Below are 22,500 nucleotides of genomic sequence, written 5' to 3'. Positions count from 1 at the left end.
GCATCTTTCCCCAGAGTTCACCACTGTAATCAGCTGAAGCTATTGTCCATTACAAGACACAAAGCATTCGGTTGTCTCAAATTCATTGGGTCATTAAAAAAATGCAGTAAAACAGTTATCAGTAGTAATTTACAAAATTGCAGTACACCTTCAGAATTCATCTTATCTTTCAGTGCATTTCTGTCTGTATTTCTCTAAAGCCTTTGCTTCTGAGGTTAGCTGAATGAAAAGGGCATGCTCTGCATATTGAAAATGTAGATAGTATGCCAGATTTTCAGGGCAAGGCACCAGATTTCTGGCACAAAATTTTATGTTAGTTTTGTCAGTATTCCAGAGGTATATTATAACTGCACATTGTCAAACTGTTAGGCACAGGTGTGACCATATTTATTATTTATAACATATGTTATACATAGTATATGAAACAGTTTGCAAGGCTGCCTTATTTTCAGGCCAGAAATCATTAAGTCTGTCTTTGGCAGCTGTGATTAGGAAATAGAGAACTGCATTAAATCACTTTGTGCTCACAAAATATATGTTAAGTGGAAGTTCATGTTACTGTAATCAGTTCTTATGTCTTTCTGTATTAATCTCTACTTTAGTTATTATTCTACATGCCACTAATGGGTTTATTGCTGTAGAAATGGCTGTTATGATATATTATTTCACAAAAATAACTATACTTTTGGGCTGACCAGCTGATTCAGTTTGTAATGTCACTGATCTGGGATGAGGAGTGGGCCTTCGGTGCATCAGGTTTCTTGGGGGAGGGGTGAATTTTTATGCTCAAAGATGGCTCAGCTGAATTACCTAAAGGACTAGCAATGAAAATGCTTGTAGGCACATTTGGGTGGGTGGGAGAGTAAGCCCAATAATGCTTTTCATTTCAGCGTGTATAAATGTAGGCAACATGGCAGAAGTTGTTGTCTTATAAGTAAGAACCACAAGAAATGTGCAACATGGACTTAGTGGTAATGATGCCAGACATTGGTAGATCCAGATGTTCTTCCATGCTAACATTCCTGTTATCCTGTAAAAAAAAAAAAACTCTGGGATAAATCCATCTGCTAAGTACAAATGAGATAAAAACTAAAACCAAAGCAATTATTATGATGGAAAGATTCTTACCAGGAAAAATGGGGATATACCTGTCAACTGTCCGGAGTTGTACAGAATTTCCAATATTATTGGCCTAGTCCACATAAAATGTGAAGTTTCCTCACATGTCATTGATTATTGTTAGTAAATAATAGCAGTCATTTCAACTCCTTCAGAAAATGCATGCTATTGCAAAATATGTTATTCTAACAACTTTCAAAGTTTATACAAATAGTTCTGCCCCTGATTATAGGCCTTTATCACCCATTTTTTTTTTGCTTTCTCCCTGATTCTTGTACTAAGTGGTTAAGAGGTGTGTGTGATACATGAAGAGAGTGCATTTTGCTGTGTTGCCATTAAGAGAAAACTGTGAGTTTGAAGAGTAACTGTGGGACTGTACACGATAAAGTAGATATGAGCATGTGAATATCTTAATTAAAATGAAATGATCCTACATATTGAAAAAAATCATTATGGTGACAAATCCCTTGAATCAGACAAATGCACTGGGACATTTTTTTTCCAAACATTATGTTTGATGTCTCTTTCCCGTCCCTGTAAAGCATTTTACTTTGTTTGAGATGTTTATGATTTTAGCCTTTCTGCCTCAGTTTGTTTCATGCCCAAAGCTGGGAAACCCATGTAGAAATTTCAAACCACGGGCAGGCAGTGTTGCAGCTGCTAAATGTGCAGGAACCTGAAGGATTGGGTTTCCCTTTTTTTCTGCAGTGTCTGTTCTGCCACTAGCCATTGCAAGATCTGATTTATTTAAAGAAGCAGGTTGTATTCTGTAGCTGCTATTACCCTCTGAAGCTCTGCTGATACAAATAACTGACCTGTCCCTTGTATACAAAACTCCTTTGCTGCTGGAATGTGTATGTGCAGACCCACCCATGCAGACTAGCTTCCAGCACAGGAAGACAGCAGGTGCGAGCCACAGCGTGTTAAAGCTGTGACAGCTGCTTGGAAGAGGGACATCAAAATGTCTTTATTTAGTGAACCACCCATAGTAGCAGTCTTTTTCATTTTGTTTTAAATGTCTTTATTCAGTGAACCACCCATAGTAGCAGTCTTTTTCGTTTTGTTTTAAATGTCTTTATTTAGCGAACCACCCATAGTAGGAGACTTTTTCATTTTGTTTTTAACTATTTCTTTTCTTCCTTTAGTTCTCATTTGAATGCACTTACTTTGTGAAGCCTTGTAACTCCTGATAGCTTTTCTCTATGTATTTTCTTATTTCATTTGATTTACTTAGATTGATAGGTGGAAAGCTTTGCTTTGCCTATAAAAACTAGGATGCAGTTCTGTCTGCTTTTTACTTTCATTAAGCACTTGCGCCTGTTCTGAAGTAGCCAGAATATATGAAATTGTCTTTTCAGTTGACAATGTCCCAAGAAGGCATGGTGTGGGTGAGTGCATCTGTGTGTGTGTGTGTGTGTGTGTGTGTGTGTGTGTGTGTGTGTGTGTGTGCGCGTGTGTGTGTGTGTGTGTGTGTGTGTGTGTGTGTGTGTGTGTGTGTGTGTGTGTGTGTGTGTGTGTATGTGTGTTATAATCTACCGCTTCTATCATGCTGCAGCGACTAAAACCCAATTTCAATGACATCCAAGTAAATATTACAGAATATTTTATTAAAAGCAAGATTTGTCATAGACTTCTGCTTCTTCTTTTTTTTTTTGGGGGGGGGGCATTTATTATGGCACTGAGCTACATGGTTCACTAATAAAAGTCACTGTCACAGAAGATTGTCAATTTCTAGTTTGTAGGACAGTAAGTAGCACTTAACCCCCCCCCCCCAAAAAAAACAGGTGTGTTAAGGTGAGCTGAAGTTGTAAGAAATTGTACAAAACATGAGCCCAAGAGAAGGGGGATTACATATAACTACCTAGAAAAATGGGACAAACAGAAATATGATATTTCAGATTTGAGTGACATTTGAATGTGTGAGTGTGTTATACTGAAGCATTTTATTTGCATAATTTTTCTACCTTTCCTGATGAATTCTGAAAGGTTTTCTAATGAAATTCAGACTTTTATGTAAATTGATGTTTTCAAAGTTGCTATAGTAACATTACCATTGTGACGTTTAACAAACAAAATCAAGTAACATATATAAAAATGCATTCAAAAAGGCGTACTCTGCGCTTTGTGCATGTGTGGATTTAACTGAAGGCAGAGAAGGGCACAGTCTTACAGTTCTAGCATTTTCTAAAGAGTCTGGTAACTCTGTCTTGTTAAATTGAATAATGAATTGTTAAATTCGGCAAAAAGCCAGCTACATACATAACTATTTAAACAACACTTTATGTTAGTTACTTTTATATTGATATCCTTCCTCAATTATTAGGGTAAGAGAAGTTGTGACATTAGATCTACTCTGTGCTCAAAACATAATGTTTATAATAATTCGCAATATATTGTTTAGCTGTGTTTTATTTTTAGCAATTTAGTAACAGAGTAAGACCATCAAGTGCATTTTTTCATGGATTAGATGGGAATACCAGTCTGAGCAAATTTCTTCGTAAAAGAGTTTCACAGTGTAGAGCTGGAAACTGAGGGTATCGAACCTAGAAGTGCAGAATGGATTAAGCAGATTATCAGTGGGTTGTATCATCAGACAAATCTTATACAATAAAATTAAAATCTGACCAAATGCATTCAGAATGTTATATGCACTGGTAATCAATCCCTTTACTACAAAATAAATGTCACTTTCATTGCAAGAATTCTGCCAGAAACAGACTATCTGTGTTAAAAGTCAGTTTGAACTCATAGCACAGTCACTATTTATGACTTCTGCCACACCTCTTTTTTTCTGGCTGCTGGCCATTGAAGTCTTGTGTTAATTATTTTTTTTCCAAATGTATTTGCATTTTGCATTAAAGAAATGGAATATACTGTTAATTTTAATTCCACTTGGGGGTTGGGAGGAACAGGGTCAGAATAGTGCGACTTCCTGCCATTGTAAGCAGCAGGTGTTGGAACATTGGCCTTCTGTGTTTCACTGAAAGAACAACTAATGCTACAGGAAAGCTTTGAAAGCCATAATACCTGAATACAGTTCAGTGTTGTATTTCACATTTGTTTTGGATTTGTTCTCAGTCTAATAATATGAGTTATATTGATTAGTCTAGTAACCTCTTCTGCTTCTTCACTCCATTTAATGCTGTAACATGTTGCTTGATTTGTACCTTGACTTCATAGTAAATGAACCTATAGACAGAAAATGGAGAAGAAGCAGAAATGTTCTTTTGGTTGGATGTCCCTTTGTCATGCATGCATTATCTGTACACAAACATTATAATTAATTAAATAAATAAAGTCGTTGTCGCCTAACAGTAAGACGGTGTTCTGTTCGATTCTCAGCTAGAGCGTCTTCTGTGCGGAGACATGCGTGAATGGGCATACCTTCGTTGAAGGTTGTGCATCAGGGCTGGCAACTCGGCACGTAAAAATCTACTGCCAATCATTAGCGGACCGGAGTTCCGCTGTGGCGATCCCTAACCGTGAAAAGCCGAAAGACACAACAACAACAACAACAACAACAATAAATATAGAGTTCATCAGCTCACTGGTACAGAAAGGGAGTTCCCATCTGTGATACTGATGGCTGGTGTTCCAGCATCTAACTGCAAATGGATACCAAAAGTTCATCAATATTGTAGAATAAAGTGCAGTTATCAGCCCTCCTCCCATCAGTGGGAGGGTGTGAAGCTGTTTTCTACCAGGATATTGCCTCCCTCCCTCAGTCAAGGCACAGTGATGTAGCACAGACATCAGTTTGAGAAGGAAGTGCAGTCCGAACATTGACAACTGATAGGATTTCCATCATGTAATATTAGTTCATGTAACCCAAAAGGGAAACACCCTCCCTTATTGCCAGGATGTTGCCATACTGGGACACCACTAACTGATCTCCATATTGCTGTTGTGATTGAGGAAGAGCACCAGGAAGTGGTACACAGAGGATGCTAGAATGGAATGAAAAAATAAATTGCAAGAAAGAAGTAAACAAAACTGAGCAAAACAGAAGCTCTCAGAACTATGGAGAAAATTGTTGTGAGATCTAAACTGCAGCAGTCTTGTGTACAAAATGTCTTTTGTTATTGAAGGCCAGGGTGGACAACTTTTGCACCTTGTTATCTTCCTTGAGTTTGTGCTACATCTCTGTAGGCTGTCCATAAAGAATATACTGGAAGAACATTTAGCACTGCAGAGAACTAATAGAAACTCAACTAATGGCATCAGAAAGATGACCAGAGTACAAGCCTGTGACATCACAAGACGGCAGCTGCAGGGTCAGCAAAAGGTCAGTCTGTTCTCTTCTGAAAGGCAATCTGAAAAGAACCCTGCATAGCTCTAGACAGTTAGTATGTTAGTACCTATAAACAGAAGGATGGGCTAGAAAGTGAATTGGATTATACTGAAAGGAGAGAGCTAGGTAACAAAACTGAAATTTTCAGAATAAATATTGCATAGTAAATGAAATCTCATATCTGTAACAGTGGTTTGCATACTTTAATAGTGGATGTGTTCATTGCCTTTCATTCAGCTGCACATGTCTCCATGTATAATCCTGTTGACTCTAGATGTTTGAAAGCTGTTTGCTCTCGTGAATCCTTAGTTATATATAGATACATAAAACATTCATACAAAACTGCTTACAAAAGTCAGTACAGTATAAGTATTGGTAAAATGTTTCTGCAGACTGCTAGCAAAAGTCAAAGAAATGTAATATTTTCAATATATATTTGGTATTAAAATTAATGACTATTTCTGTGGGGTCGCAAAGAATTCCCTGTGAAACCAGACCTGTGCCAAAACTTCTAACATAGTGAAGTTGTTCATATCGTATTTCTTCCTTCAGTTTCAACACATTTAGTATATGGTTGCATAAAATATTACATGAACAAGGAATAAAGGAATTCAAGTACCTGATATGAATATTTTGCAGTGAACTTAAGTGGAAGCAAAAAAAAAGTGAGGGGTAACAAGAAATTATTAAGAATTTCCAGCTTTTTATTTTTTTATTGTTGTTTTCTTCTAGAAGTGTATAATTAACACTTTAACAGTTTAAAATAATCACTGTCTACCAGTGGTTTGAATTTAACTATTCCTTGATCATATTTCAAAGGAAATGTTTTTGCTTAATAAAAGTCATGAGCCATTCTTTCCATGTCGAGTGTAGTAATATATCACTTGAGCCTCACTTCCAAGTTAATGATTTCAGAATTTATAGGATATATGACAACCTGTACTAATTTAATCTTGTGACTGCAATGATAGTAGTGAGAAATATAAGTTTTGCAAAACCAAGGCTGCAATCTATTGCACATCTCCATAGTATTTATCTTTGCATTCTGTCATTATGAGCAGATGTAAATCAGGAGCATATTATTAACATGTGGAGAAAGTTCTGGAAGAATTGTGACAAAGTCTGCAATATGGATTAGAATTTCAGCATTGCTACTTCTGTTTAGCATCATTTAAATTATTTGCTAAATGTTTTCCAGAACACTTAGTTAATGTTGTGGGTTGTGGTTAGTAACATATGAGAAAATTTTAAATTTACATTCAGGCACTGTTCTCCATATCTTGCATACATATGAATGTTGGTAGAAAAAATTGACAAAATAAGCAAATGTGTCAAGAGATAATAACCAGGACCAAGTGTCAGAAGTATGTTGCTGTTACTTGTCGCAACTGACTGCTCAAAAATTGGTGGCGATATAAAAGAAGGCATAATTTTTTTTATAAACCTCATCTGATCCAGCCTTCTGGCTTCTGGGAAGCTAATCACACTTGGGCCATCAGCAACGTAGCTGGGAACTCCTCCTACATCAGCAAGCCAACTATACAGTTATAACTTAGCCAGCTTTTCTGTTCCTTAGTATTAGAATAAAATGTCATTACTCATACCTAGCACTGGAGCACAATGTTAAGTGCAGCACCTTAGCAGGCATAGATGCAGTGACTTTAAACACAGTAATAAGAGCTGTAATTAGTCCATCATGACATTTTTTACTAGGTCATGTTATAATATAACTGGAAAATGGCTGCAAGACAGTCGTTTTGTTAGGGTGCAAACATGTGCTTTTCTTCCCTCCAGCGTTCTAATGGTTTCTGCATTTGTGGCAGTAAACTTTATCCGTAACCTTAAAGTCATGTACTCCGTAGTTACAATCTTACTGTTTGCTCTCTTATATTAGTGCTACGATATGTATACTACCCAGTTACAATGTTACTGATTACTCTCTTATATTAATACGTATGTGTACTGCATAGTTACAGTGTTACTGTCTGCTCTCTTATGTTAATGCTACAATACATGCACTGCACAGTTTTAATGTTACTGTTTGCTTCTGTCTTATGTTAATGTTATGATATATGTGAGCTGTGCAGTTACAGTGTTACTGTTTGCTATCTTATATTAATATTATGATATGATATGTGTGTTGCACAGTTACAATGCTACTGTTTGCATTCTTATGTTAATGTTATGATATGTGTACTGCACAGTTGTTGCCATTTGCTCTCTTATGTTAGTGTTATGATATGTGTGCTGCACAGTTACAATGTTAATGTTTGCTCTCTTATGTTAATGTTATGATCTTTGTGCTGCACAGTTACAGTGTTACTGTTTGCTCTCTTATGTTAATGTTATGATTTGTGTACTGCACAGTTGTTGCCATTTGCTCTCTTATGTTAGTGTTATGATATTTGTGCTGCACAGTTACAATGTTAATGTTTGCTCTCTTATGTTAATGTTATGATCTTTGTGCTGCACAGTTACAATGTTATTGTTTGCTCTCTTATGTTAATGTTATGATATGTGTACTGCACAGTTGTTGCCATTCGCTCTCTTATGTTAGTGTTATGATATTTATGCTGCACAGTTACAATGTTAATGTTTGCTCTCTTATGTTAATGTTATGATCTTTGTGCTGCACAGTTACAATGTTATTGTTTGCTCTCTTATGTTAATGTTATGATATGTCTACTGCACAGTTACAATGTTACTGTTTGCTCTCTTATTTTAATGTTATATTTGTGCTCATAGCTCTCAACCTTCAATGTCCAAAATGAGGAACACTAGCCCTCATAATGTGGAACAACTGAGCAAAATGTGGAACACATACTAATGGCTTACTAACAACTTCAACTAGGAAGGTCATATGATGGTTAAAATATGCTGGTTTTACTTATAAAAAAGATCTTTTAATGAATTAATATGTTTCATTTCTATTTACAATGCATTTCACTTAAAAAAATTCCTAACACTGAATGTGTGACAGAGTCTTTCAATGTGGAAGTTTGAGGAACTTTGAGGAACAAGAACTTTTTAAGACCCCAAATGAGGTACGGTCCTCATAATGAGGTACACTTGAGAGGTATGTTTGTGCTGCACACATGCGATGTTAATGATTGCTCTCTTATGTTAATGTTATGATATGTGTACTGCACAGTTAAAATGTTACTGTTGCTCTCTTATGTTAATGGTACGATATGTGTACTGCACAGTTACAATGTTACTGCTTGCTCTCATGTTAATGTTATGATATTTGTGCTGCACAGTTACAATGCTACTGTTTGCACTCTTATGTTAATGGTATATGTGTACTGTGCAGTTGCAATGTTAATGTTTGCTCTCTTATGTTAATGTTATGATATTCGTGCTGCACAGTTACAATGTTACTGTGCTTTCTTATATTAATGTTATGATATTTGTGCTGCACAGTTACAATGTTACTGTTTGCTTTCTTATGTTAATGTTATATTTGTGCTGCACAGTTACAATGTTACTGTTTTCTTTCTTATGTTAATGTTATGATATTTGTGCTGCACAGTTACAATGTTACTGTTTGCTCTCTTATGTTAATGTTATGATATTTGTGCTGCACGGTTACAATGTTACTGTTTGCTTTCTTATGCTAATGTTATGATGTTTGTACTGCACAGTTACAATGTTACTGTTTGCTCTCTTATGTTAATGTTATGATATTTGTGCTGCACAGTTACAATGATACTGTTTGCTTTCTTATGTTAATGTCATGGAGCAGCATGTATATCTAAGCTTGACCAGTAATAGTGCCAATTTTTAATGGTGGATACTTAATAGTACAGGCATTAATGAAGTACTGTAACAAATAATAAGCTACTATTGTACAAACACGATTCTTGTGTCTCACCTGCAATCATCACATAGCTGATGTTTTTGCATTGTATGACCATAACATCATACATATTTGAAACTTTATTTGGACTATGGGGCCTGAAGGGGTTAAAAAGAATTATTTTCAAAGAAAATGCTGATTTCATGTAGAAAACTGTGAATCAACAGACAAATTAACATCAAAACCCAGTTTCATTTTCCTTCCTTTATTTTTGTGCAGTTTTATAAGTGTGGATTGTTGTTCGTGCTAGGTGACTGTGTCATTTAACCAGTATATTGTGTTCAGTCATTAGTATGTCATATTACCGTTTCACACTGCTTTCATAATACATAGCACTGTCTCCAGATGTCCAAACAAGTCATGTGCCACATGACACTGTTCAACGAGTTGTACAGTATCCTAGAATCTGCTTCCTTTTGGTTACAATGTGCTCTTCTATTGAATGTTTGTGTATTTGTGTCATATTACTTACCTCCGACAGCCTTACCTCTCAAATGTATCTCATTATGAAAAATACCCCTCATTTTGAATGTTAAAAAATTCATATTCCACACTAACTCGTTGTTTCATTGTTAAGAATATCTTTAATTAATATTCATGCCATAACTGTCCATCTGTTCAGATTTTTGCCTCAAAATTTTGGTTTGTTCCTGTTACAATTTATGTTTTGTTTTACTGGCAAATCAGTGGAGAATGAACTCACTAAATAAAAACTGACAAATGCATGCTAATACAATAGCTCTTATTCTAGTAACTTTTTAAGCTTATAAGAGCAATGTTTAAAGTATGTCCCTATTTTTGGCTTTGTCCAAATTTCTTGCATTAAGAGGTTGAGAGGTATGATCCCTGCAAAAAATACTGAATCAGATTAATTCATCCAAGTAACTTTTTTATAAGTATAAAGACATGCATTTAACTATGCTAGGAGCTTTTTTAAGTGTACTTCTTACTAAGTCAATAAAGAGTGTTCCACATTTTGGAAATGGTGAGAGCTATTCTGACAACAGTGACACAAGCAATAGCTGGCCATTTACCATGTCACACAGAGTAGACAAGCTACAGAAACTAAAAAGAAATTGCTTATAAGATACATGTTGCAATGGCTAATGCAGCTTGGTTGTCCTATATGACAGCCCAACTTAGATTGGATGCTATACACTAGTTCATTGGAATCAAGGCAACGATGAATGCCTTAACAGAGAGCACAACCTAACATCCCCATATTCAGACACACGCATTTTCTCATAGACAGGCATATGTTATCAGGCATTATCAGGAGTGTATATGCTTTGCAGACTTGAACTGTAGTTCTAAACTGGAATTGCCTAATAAAGCTAGTACTTCATAGAAGAAGTGTGTCAGTGTGACAGAGATGAGTATTGCCCACTACAGCCCCCAGTATTCTTGTACTTGATACAGGGAATGTATGGAGTACAGTATCTCTAGAGATTTCATGGGATAGAAGGATTACTGCATTTCCACATTCCCATGTTTAGCACATCTGAGGACAGCACTACATGTTTAGCACATCTGAGGACAGAACTACATGTTTAGCACATCTGAGGACAGCACTACATGTTTAGCACATCTGAGGACAGAACTACATCTTTAGCACATCTGAGAACAGAACTACATGTTTAGCACATCTGAGGACAGAACTACATGTTTAGCACATCTGAGGACAGAACTACATGTTTAGCACATCTGAGGACAGCACTACATCTTTAGCACATCTGAGGACAGAACTAAACTGCACAGCATCCACTGCAGGTTACATATGCACTGTGCTGAATTGTATAACTTGCTGAATCAATGACAATCATGATAATGATGTACCTGCAAAACAGGATATTAATGGCCATGTCTAAGATACAAGATACAGCCAACAATGAAAAAGATGAAACACTTGTACAAGAATTAGTTGCATTTTCGGCTGCACTGGATATACATCGAATTAGTGCTGCAAGTATATATATATGGGTGTGTGGGTGTGCATGCGCGCATCTGTGTGTTAATTGAGTTTGTCATAAAGAAACAAATTGTGCAGTGTGTGAGCGTGTGTGTGTGTGTGTGTGTGTGTGTGTGTGTGTGTGTGTGTGTGTGTGTGTGTTGACTGAAGTATCACAGCAGTTTTTAAAGGGGTAAAGCCATATGATATTCTGCCTATTTTCCAGTCTGAAGATTACCAGCACATGCAGTGCTTCAGAGGAGAACACTGCATTATCGTGAATCAGAGTGATGTAACACAGTCTCCTTCCGCACCCTGATTGGACTAGGAGTAAAGTTTCACCAGCACTTGGCATATATTCCATTACATACACACACTACTGATGCATGTTTGCAATCGGTGACTATTTATATGCCATCAGTTGCCCATTAGGGAACATTATGGTGTTTAGGAAAATGTAGGTATTTTGTTGATTCAGCAGTCGTACCCAGTAGCATGGTCAGAATTACATTTATTTATTTTATTTATTTATTTATCATTTGTTGACCAGGAAAGTCCGACTAGGTTCCACAGAGCCTGTTTTCAGCAGAGGCCCGGGGAGAAATGCTCCAGATGCATGTCTTTGGAATGTGGGAGGAAACCGGAGTACCCGGAGGAAACCCACGCGAACACAGGGAGAACATGCAAACTCCACACAGAAGGCACCCCAGCCGAGAATCAAACCGGAGAACCTCTTGCTGTGAGGTGACAATGTTAACCACTGCACCACTGTGCCGCCCACATGTCAAAGGGCATGGGTTCAAGTTTCAGCTGAGACAGTTATTTTTTTCACTTATGCTTGCAGATGTTCCACAGCTTAGACAGTATTCATAATGGGTGCTTATTTGTGTGTACCCAAGTAGTATATTAGTAAAGATTAAGGATACTTTTTGAGACAGTCTTCATTTGCTTCACCGATGCTTCTGATAATGTAACTTGTTTGATATTGTGAAGAGCTTAGGGTCAAATCGCAGTAAAGATAGTTCTTTCTCAGTTACATGTATGTGTGTTTTAAAAACTACATGGAAATGTATTTATAACAAACCCAGTCATATCAACAAATGAGTCATCTTACTGCACTATCATCTGCTCCACCTCTGACATGCTACGCTCACCGCTAACATTCCCAAATGCTAATGTTTAAAAGGTATGGCAGCTTCTGTACGCTACCTGAAATTACGTTTGTTAATTGTAACTTCCAAACATTTTTATTTTTTAATTACTTAAAGTTTTGCTATATAAAACAGGATTTCTCATAAAGGGATACCATTCTTTATTGTTATCCATGAGGCATTCTTAGTATGCCTCATGGCTATAGAGCCTCACCCTACTGGTTTAGAACCCATTCATTCCCCACAGAGGCAACAGCCAATTATTTTTATCCCTAACCTTTTCTCTGATGGCTGACATAAGCTACTGCTACTGACCAGTTACTGTGCAGGAGGTGTCTCAGTGTATATCCAGAAGAGACTTGCATCAGGGCTGGTAAAGCAGCGGATGCACTGCAGCTTTTTCATGTACGAATAACAATTAGAAAGGCCCCATAGCATATATTAGCTACCTGTATGACACAAAAAAGCCACAACACCTATCTACAGGAACTAGAATCACTCAGTATTAAACCCAGTGCCATTTTCCTAGATGATCTAAACTGTTCAACTATAGACTGGAAAAACCTATACCACCACTAGTTCGTAAGCACAAATATTTATGGTCTTTGTCAGTACAAATGTCCTGGAACAATTGCTCCCACAGGAGGACTAACATCTTGGATCTTGTCCTTACAAATATGGGTGCAACTTGCATCATCTCTTGTGTATCTTCATCACTTATAAGGTCTGGCCATAAAGAAGTATCCTTTGAAATAAAATGGAAAACAGAGGTCCCTCCACTCAAGGTAACTTTAGAAATTTCTTTAAGAGAAACTATCTACTCCTAAGTGACAGACTGGCAAGCTTCAAAACCCAAACAAAACCAGCTAACTCCACTGAATATGCGGAGATGTATACCACCACACTGGACCAGCATGTAAACAGCTGCAGAGATGCAGCTGTACCATAGGGACAAGTGCAGGGCAAACCCCAGTAACAAACCCACATGGTGGAACCATAATATCAACAAGCTTTTTAATAAAAGAAAAAATAATTTTGGCCAAAAATAAGAAGACCAATTCCCAGAATGTTAGAGTCCTTGTCAGTAAAATAGACAAATAAATCAGGAGCTTAATAAAATCCACCAAAGCCAAGTCTGAGGCTAAAATAGCTACCCAAGTCAAAGACAATCACAAGGCATTTTTAGTTATGTTCCTAATCTCAAAAGCACAATGTAGCAATGCACTGAGCTAATTGTGAACAATGTTAGGTAGACTGAAACTGAAAATATACTGAACCTACTTGCTGATAAATTTAGCTCTAACTTTACCCCTCTCTCCACTCCATCTGCCCCTCAAGATATATATTTAAAAATGGTTCGCCTTTTCCTATCACACAAAATCAAGTCCTAAAACTGATAGCAAAAGTTAAAAATACTGCATTAATGGGTTCTGACAATACCTCTGGATGCTTCTTAAATAAACAATTTAGCCAACCCCCCCTAACAAATCAGTTCAGTCTCAGCTTCCGGTCAGGTTTCATACCACATGAATGGAGAAGAGCCACCCCCCTGCATAAGGCAGGACCTTACACAGGCCCAGGCAATTACAGACCCGTAAGTCTGACCAGCTTCATATGCAAAACCATGGAAAGACTTATCATGGAGCTAACAGTCAGGATATAGGGAACCTCTAAACACTGTACCCATCTCAGTTTGGATTCATCAAGTGCAGGTCATGCTTACTCAACCTGGTGCAGTCTTTTGAAACATTCACCAAAGCACTGGATGAAGGCAACAAGGTACACACTACATACAGCGACCTGGCCAAAGTTTTTGACCCAATTCTCAACTCAGGCATAGCAGAAAAGCTATATAAACTGGGAATAAACCCCTATGTTACCCACTGGATTGCCACCTGGTTCACAGACAGAATGCAGGAAATCAGTTACCTCCACAGAAAGACCAGTCATCGGTGGAGTCCCCCAGGGTTCTTGTGCTGCAACCTCTTCTGTTTGACATCTACTTTTCTGAAGTAAAAGTCAGTACCAAAGGGCTCTGGCTGACTAAGTTTGCAGATGACTGTAAGCTAGGAGCAGTCATTGACTCCTCTAATGACTTAGCCATCCTACAGGAAGATTTGTCCCAAATAAATAACTGGTGCCAACATCATGGACTGAAATTAAATGTCAAAAAATGCATTATTGTATCCTTTGATAACTCATCTGTCCCAGAGAAATATCACATTACAAATATTTCCTAAGAGTTAACCTAGTTGTTTGGGATTTGGGAAATTATATGGACAGTGACCTAACTTTTGATCAGAATCTGTCCCTTGTCACTAGAAAGGTCCTTCTGTATTGTACAGCTTATAAACAGATGGATTGTATCTAAATCTAAGGATGTTGTTCCCTTTTTGTCAGACCTTATTAGCCCAGTCATTGAATGTAATACCTCCTTTGCCATGTATCTGTCCAGACACATGCAACAACTAGAATGTCCACAGAGATACCTTACTAAAAGGATACAAGGCCAAAAACAACATGTCCTACATGGACTGACTCAAAGCCGTGTCACTATACTTGGTATCCAACAGACTGCTAAAAGGTGACCTGTGCCTGGCATACAAGGCATCCCCTGACCCATTACCGATGGATTTACTGCACATCAGCAAATTAAATGATATCAGAAATACTCAGTCTAGGGATCTAAACCTCTTCTGCAACATCAACAGAACAGTTTGGAGGGACAAGTATATCTCGCACAGGATACTACTGCTCAGGAACAGACTCCCCATCAACATAAAACAAAGTTCATCCCTGTCCATATTGAAGCACAACTTGGATCTATTTATGGGAAACAGAATATTTACCTCAGAACTACCCCCTGCACTATTAATGGACAGGGGCAGCTCCTAAATGCTTTATCTTGTACATGGATTCCTTCAAATTCTCTGGGGTATTATCCCAGATATTTTAATTAAGGGTAATATGTAATCATCAACCATGTAATGGGTAAGGCCAATCTTTAACCATATGGAATAAATTAATTTGAGCACAAAAGGGACACTGACCCACAAGGGGAGCTAGCCTAATACTTACCTGTGAACCTAAAAGTTCACATATCACTGAAAGGCCTACTATTTCTCCCCATGTATGCATGCACATATTACTATCCACCTGCTAATGAAGTTACCATCACTACCTGGGGATGGCTAAGCCCATGTCCATTGTTCAAGTAAATTTGGCAGCCATTCGAGCCTTTACTTGCACAGGGATGGTCAGCCATCTGTAACCACTTCTTCCTTTCTCAGGAGTGGACAAGCCAGCATCAGCAACCCACACCTGTCCTTCCCTGATTGTCCCTTCCAGTACCCAAGCAGCTACTCAGACTTCTGTTGTTAATGTCACAGTCAGGGCTTTACCTGTCAACGCCCCAGAGCCAGACTGCCTGGGCATCTCTTCACCAGATTGTATTTGCATGGGTGTCTTACACTCAAGTATTGTTTTGTATCATTGCCTGTACTGGTTGTCTGTGGAGTTTTGTTCTAGAGACAATAAGAAATGGCTCTTCTTTCCAGTCACTGTTATCTAAAAACTGATATATCTAAGTAAGAGTACATACTGGCAAAAAAAAAAAAAAAACATTGTTTGATATTTTGTAGTGTTTCACTCATTCTGGATAAGAATGGTTACACTTTTGAGTTATTACTACCAATCCTTTTGCACAGACAGTTATCTTGAGGAATTATAAAGAAACCTAAAATATATATAAAAACACATAATCTAAATGCTTGACTTTCTAAAAGCTAAATTTTTAACTAAATAGCCATTAATTATCTTAAGAACACTGCATTTTTCTAAACAATCAGCAGCAATTGAAGCTTTAGTGATAAAAGAAAAGGTGAAAGTGTAATACAGACAGCTTGAAGCTAGTCAGTGTAGGTTTTTTACAATGTTTTAATTGTTATTGGCAGTAATCTGTCTTTTCAAAGATGATTTCTGTCATAGTTTAATGATATGTCCCAAGGTCATTCAGTAATCCAGTATTGAACCCAGTGTGAAATATTGTTTTTTGAAGGTATGTTTCATATAATTACTGACTAGGTTGTAATTTCCCATGCCAAAAGGCCTCGGTAACTCTTCAGTACATTTTAATTTTGTATCAACTTTAATTGTAGCCTCATGAATGTTATTTATTCCACACATATACTTTGTCACAATTACTGCAGGGATTACATTCAGTGCTCAGCGTTAAGTCCATCTCCAAAATCAGGCAGATCAGATGACAACATGACATCACTGAAAGTACAAGGTTAATACTGGTTGGCCAGTAATGTCAGTACTTAATGCTGTTAAGCTGTAGTTGTTATTAAAACTTTCATTGTGTGTGTTAATATGTAGCAGAAGATGTGCATAGCTGTTGCAGTGATTTATTTTACGTGAGGAAAATTAAACCTTTTATTCGGTGATGCGAGGAAGCTGATTCTGATCTTCTTTTTGAGTACAGTTTCATTAATTTCAGAGATAAACTGTCTGATAGACTTTTACAAGAGTATCTACCAAAAGTAAAAAAGTACTGCTGTACTGTTCTACTTTGTTATATTGTATATAACATGGAAGATAAGTATTCTGACAAACCGGTCTATAAATGTCACCAAAGTACTTCAGTAATCATTTGAATATTGTATGCAAACATGACACACATTTGACATCTTTTTATACTTTTTTGGTGTTTGCTTATTTGCATATCAAGAAAATGTGTGCTTATGAAAAGTGCAGAAACTTTAGACTGAGCTAATATGTAGTTCTTATACAAGTTAGCGGAAAAATAGTCAAACTCTGACCCAAATCAAAGACTTTCTTTTCAGTAATTAAATCTATAGTCATGTACAGCAGATGAGAAATGTATATTTGCAATTGTAGGGTTAATTGCATATTAGCAACCTAAATGTGCTTCATAATGTTTCGCACTTTCTTAGATTACACGGACAGCGTAGCTTCTACAGTTACTCAGTCTACACTTGTTATTAACTATAATCAAATGTTTCTTTCATACATATTTCAGCAGTAGAGTGTTAGCAAGAGATGTTTATTAGGTTATTTAGTATGTATGTAAACAGCTGTTGTGCAAGGGATATACACAGTGCATGAATATGATGGAATGAACTACATATCAACTTGTGTGTTAATACTGAGAAGATTATATAGTGCCCCCTGCAGGTGTCCCACTGCATATGGTGAGAAGTTAGCTGGTCCCATAGCATGTCATGTGGTACCACTTAATATCTGCAAGGATAATTTCAACATGTTTTGTGCACTGTGTGTATTACTTACATTACACTTACCGCTACGTTTAGACAAGTACAAAACACATCCTGCAATACTTATTGACTTTGATATAAAAATATTTTGACTTATGCATTCAAACAGCAGCACAGGAATTGTGCAACTGTATTGTACTGTGTCCTGACCCATGCACTATGTGTATGTCCTAGATAATGTAGACCAGAAAAAGCACGCAGAGTCTGTTCTTAAACTGTGAGATTTGGTGTTAGTAAAGATAAAATTGGATAGAGGTAGGATGCCATTCAATTTCAGTATGCGAAAGTAGGACAAATTTCAGACAGATTAGATTTTGAAACTCTTGAACCCCTTTGAAAACAAAGATGCTCAAGGTGCATACTTTAATCAATTTAAGTACTGAAGCATTTTAAGCTGATTCATTTTACAGAGAGGAAACATGGAAGGCTGCATTGTCTGATTTTAATAAAACAGAGACAAAATCCTTGGTCAAATTGTGTGATTAATAACCCCAGTAAGATGGTGCAAACTGCTCAGTTGAGAAATGAAATATACCATATAAGGACATTAAAATGGAATTCAAAGTGTATTGCAAAGCTGCTATGAATTTATAGAAGACAAGATATCATTTGGGACTCTGGACGCAGGACTAGAAAGTTTGTCATGCTGAAAATGGAAAACCGTAAACTGATAGATACACCAAATACGATTTATGTGGTAACGACGATGCACTGTTGGTTATGAGGGCACAAATAAAGTTGGTATTTTTGTACAGCGTGTGAGTATTTTATTAGTGAAAGTTAAAGATATGGACAGTGTGAGTAGATAGAGCAAGGAAAGAAACATTTATTACAAAATGTGTAAGGTATGGGAAATCGGTCATTTCTGGACAAACTTTCACAGAAAACAAAAAGAACATGTTGAGATAAATTGAGATAAGCATTAAGAAAATGTGTTGAAAAACAAAAAAATAATAATTTGTTAAACTCAAGAGTGTAGTTAGGGTAAGCTGTGGGTATTAGCACCAGTTTTGAAGGTTTGCAAAGTAAGGAAGGTGTTGGAAGATGGTTATGAAGATTCTGCTTTGATACAAAAAGTAAACTTCATTGAACAGAGTACTGAATATTAAAAGGAAATGAAAGACAGATTAAAAAGAAATAAAGAAATAAGAAAAGAGAGTAAGAATGCAAACCAAGTGTACAAAATTCCCAATCCCATCTGTTAATGTTAACAACATAAAAACTGAAATAAGGAAATGTACTGTTCTCGAATTGTTACAAAAGGTGAAAAAAAACAGTATATTGTTTATTAGATATGAGATTTATAAAAGATATTCCAGAGACAAGTATAAAAAGATGGAGTATGATATGATTTGGATCTTTGTGGGGAATGTTCTGGAACAGCAAATTTGATAAAGGGGAATATAATATAAAAGTGCTAAATTTTGTTATTCTTGATTGTGGGAAAGTTTGAGCTGTAGACTTTTGCTTCCTGAAAACATTTAAGAATGTGCACAGCTTATTCCTATGCTGAAGCTAACAGACAAGTACAATTAGTTGAAAGAATATTACCTCATTTACTAACACTGACATGCTGTGGATAGTTGGGAGAGTTTAAGTGTGCAGTACGGAAACATGGTCATCAAGAAAACAATGCAGTTGATGGATGTCTGCAAGAGTAAGGAAATAGTAACACTAACTACAGAAATCGTTTAAGAAACAGTGTTATAAGTTAATAATATGTATACCATAATCAATCACGCAAGGAGGATTTTGGAAACCAGTTATTCAGACAACAGAGCTGTGTGGTATACACTAGGAAACGAAGCAGATGAGACCAAAGCAGTTAATCTTTGGGTAAATACAGATTTTTATAAGAACACATGAATCAGAAGTATATGAATAGGCTTTGGTGGGATTGGATGCATATGAGGAAGTTTTATGAAAGATGGATTGGATGGGCTCACCTCTTCCACAGGAGAGCAAGTGAGGCTCTAGCCTTCAGATGCAGGGCTATTAAGGGATGTTGTCACTTCAGTTGAGCAAGTACTTATACTGACCATTTTATTGTTGTTAAGGACAACATGTTGGCAGAGTATACAGTAGATATATTAGAAGAAAGAAAGAAATGATTTGATTGCATATTATAAGAAGTATAAAATAAATTGTGGAATATTGAGACTGGGATTTAGCAAAGGAGATACTGGTATTAGGTATAAAATTTAGTAATATGGATTTAAACTGTGATAACGAAAACAGATGAAAGAGGTGGCTAAAAAGTTGTGGTCTTTATCAGTGATTTGTAGATAAACAGTATGTTTGACACAATTTGTTTTGTTTCAATTAGGTTCCTAAAATGTAGAGTGATTCATTTATTTATATACTTGTTTATTTTATTTATGATTTAAATGTTTAGATCTAAACATTTTAAAGATTAACAACAATATAACAATTAATATGGTAGATTTAGAACTTAAATATGGAAAATTAATTAAAATTATTAAAATAAATTAGTAAATGTTAAGAGGACCCTATAACTGGAATTAAAAACTCTTTTAAAAATAGAGAACTTAATTCATTTTCTTGTCTGCACTATAGAGAGCAATAGTGAACTGGATTAGAACAAACATTTTTACAGAGATGAGTCAGGTGGTTTGGAGATGGTAAAGTCTGATTCATTATTATTTGTTACCTTAAATCATATTACATCATATTCATCCATCCGTCCATCCACTCATCCATCCGTCCATCCATCCACAACCCCTTTTCCCATTTTTGCACATGGGGTCAGGGTGTTACTTCAATAGTCACAATCATCTACAGCTAACATATGTCATGTATTAACTAAATATTGATAGAAAACAAAATTTATTGATAACAGAACTATTGTAGATTAAGAATGAAAACTTTCTGGAAGTTATGTGTATTAGTAAAACAAAACAAAAACAATAGTGTGTGTCAATTATTACTTCTTCAGGAACTGTAATGTTTGGTGGGTTATTATAAGTGATATGCATAAAGAAAATACTGATATATATTTTTTTCTAGAACATTTTATATGCATAGGATAAAATGAATTTGATTTATTTATTTATTTATTTATTTATTTATTTATTTATTTATTTGACATTTGGTAACCAGGAAAGTCCAAATGGACAAATATTATCCATTTTCAGCGGAAGCCTGGTGAGAAAAGCTCCACAAAAATAAACAATAGTAACAATATTACCATCTTTGAAATGTACAAGAACTTACAAACAAAAACAGAGAGCAAATATACAATGTAGTAGAAGCACATATACAGCAATAGTAAAAATAAATGTTACAGAATTATATCATACTGCATTTAGATGGAAATTCAGTTTAAGAACTGAATGAGAAAACCTACAGATACACTTTAGCTAAGTAAAAGGTAAGGTAGGAATTAAACAGGATGAGGAGATGATGTAATAAGTTGGATAGCTGAGGATTACAGAAGGAAGGGCTAAGTCACAGAAGGCGAAGGTAGATGAGCAGAAGTGGCTCAAGAGAAAATAAAATGTTGCAAGTTGACAGTGATAGAGGGAATGTCAGGATGGTGTGGAATATGAACAAGAGATGGAGAGGTACTCTTTAGGAGAGATTTTACGTTATAGTAATGAGGTATAGATCTGAAGAGTATTCCAAGTCTTGGATGCACTGTGAGAGTACAGACTAAAGCCAGTAGCCCTCTGAGGTTTACAGATAGATAAGAGGTTCTTGTGGGAGAAACGCAGTTCATGGTGTGGAAGATGCTGCTGTAAGACGAAAGGTATGACTAGAGAGTGAGAGTGATTGGAGATTGATTGATTGTTAATAATAATTGATTAAAGGTGAGCTGGTGAGGGAGTTCAGTGCAGTTTAGAGGCTTTAGTGAAGACCAAGGTTAAGATTTATGGGGTCAGCCAGAGGCAAATTTTGTTATTTTATTGTAGCACTACTCCAGTTTGGTACAGAAACAAGTCAGAGGATTATAAGGAAAGGTAAGTAAGAAGTCAAAATTACAGCATTTTGTTTGGTACTTAGTACATCATAAATTACAACTGAAAAGAGATAAAGCACAAGGAGGAGGAAGCAAGTTTTAATTTGTTAAAGAGATGTAACTGTGAGAAGATGCTAGATCAAAATGAAAGAGCTTTTTGAAACACAGTACTTTTCTGAGGATTTGAGTGGGAGTGCAACTAGATCAGGGTAAATTAAGAAAAATAGCAATGTGAAATATCTGTGATTATTGTAAGAACGACAGAACAGTACTGTGCTGTTTGATCTTTTAGAGGCTTGTTTTATGATTCTGGTGATTGGGAAAGAAACCATGGCTGCAGACACCTACTCTGTGAACATTTCTGTACATACAACTGTGAAACGTTATGGGCAATAATATGAAAGAGACAGTGTGACAAGAGTTAAGAAAGTGTCATGACATTTTATCCATGCCTAACTCTCGGCACTGAGGAGCCTGAAGAGCGAATACATACCACATGGACAAACAAACAGAAAAGACATGCCTTGTGAGCATATGACAGTCTATGGATCATTTTATAATGAGGAGAATATGCACTCTGTGATCAGGAATAGTTTATATTAGAACGCAATTGCCTTTTCAAACACCAGAATGGAGCATCCGAGACAGATTAGGATCAGATAACAGTTCTGAAAATAAGATCTCACAATATTAAAGTAAGAAAGCCTGTTTTTTTAACCACTTTAGCATACAGTCTTTCTAGGTGTCACTTTATAAATGTCAGCATACCTGTATACATACATACATATGTGTTTGTTCAGGCAAAAACAAACACATGCAAGCACACACAAACACACACACACATACACCATAA

General features: G+C 36.3%; 1 protein-coding gene across 1 annotated transcript in view; it reads left to right on the top strand.

Moving 5' to 3' along the window:
- NEURL1B (neuralized E3 ubiquitin protein ligase 1B) overlaps nucleotides 1-22,500 on the top strand; it is a 305,897-nt gene that overhangs the window by 1,239 nt on the left and 282,158 nt on the right. The window lies entirely within an intron of this gene.

This window comes from Protopterus annectens, chromosome 4.part0, assembly GCF_019279795.1.
Source record: "Protopterus annectens isolate FY-2018-M chromosome 4.part0, PAN1.0, whole genome shotgun sequence".
NCBI classification, from domain to species: Eukaryota; Metazoa; Chordata; order Ceratodontiformes; family Protopteridae; genus Protopterus; species Protopterus annectens.
Note: the sequence above shows the minus strand (reverse complement) of the source record. Positions and strands in the feature narration are given on the sequence as shown.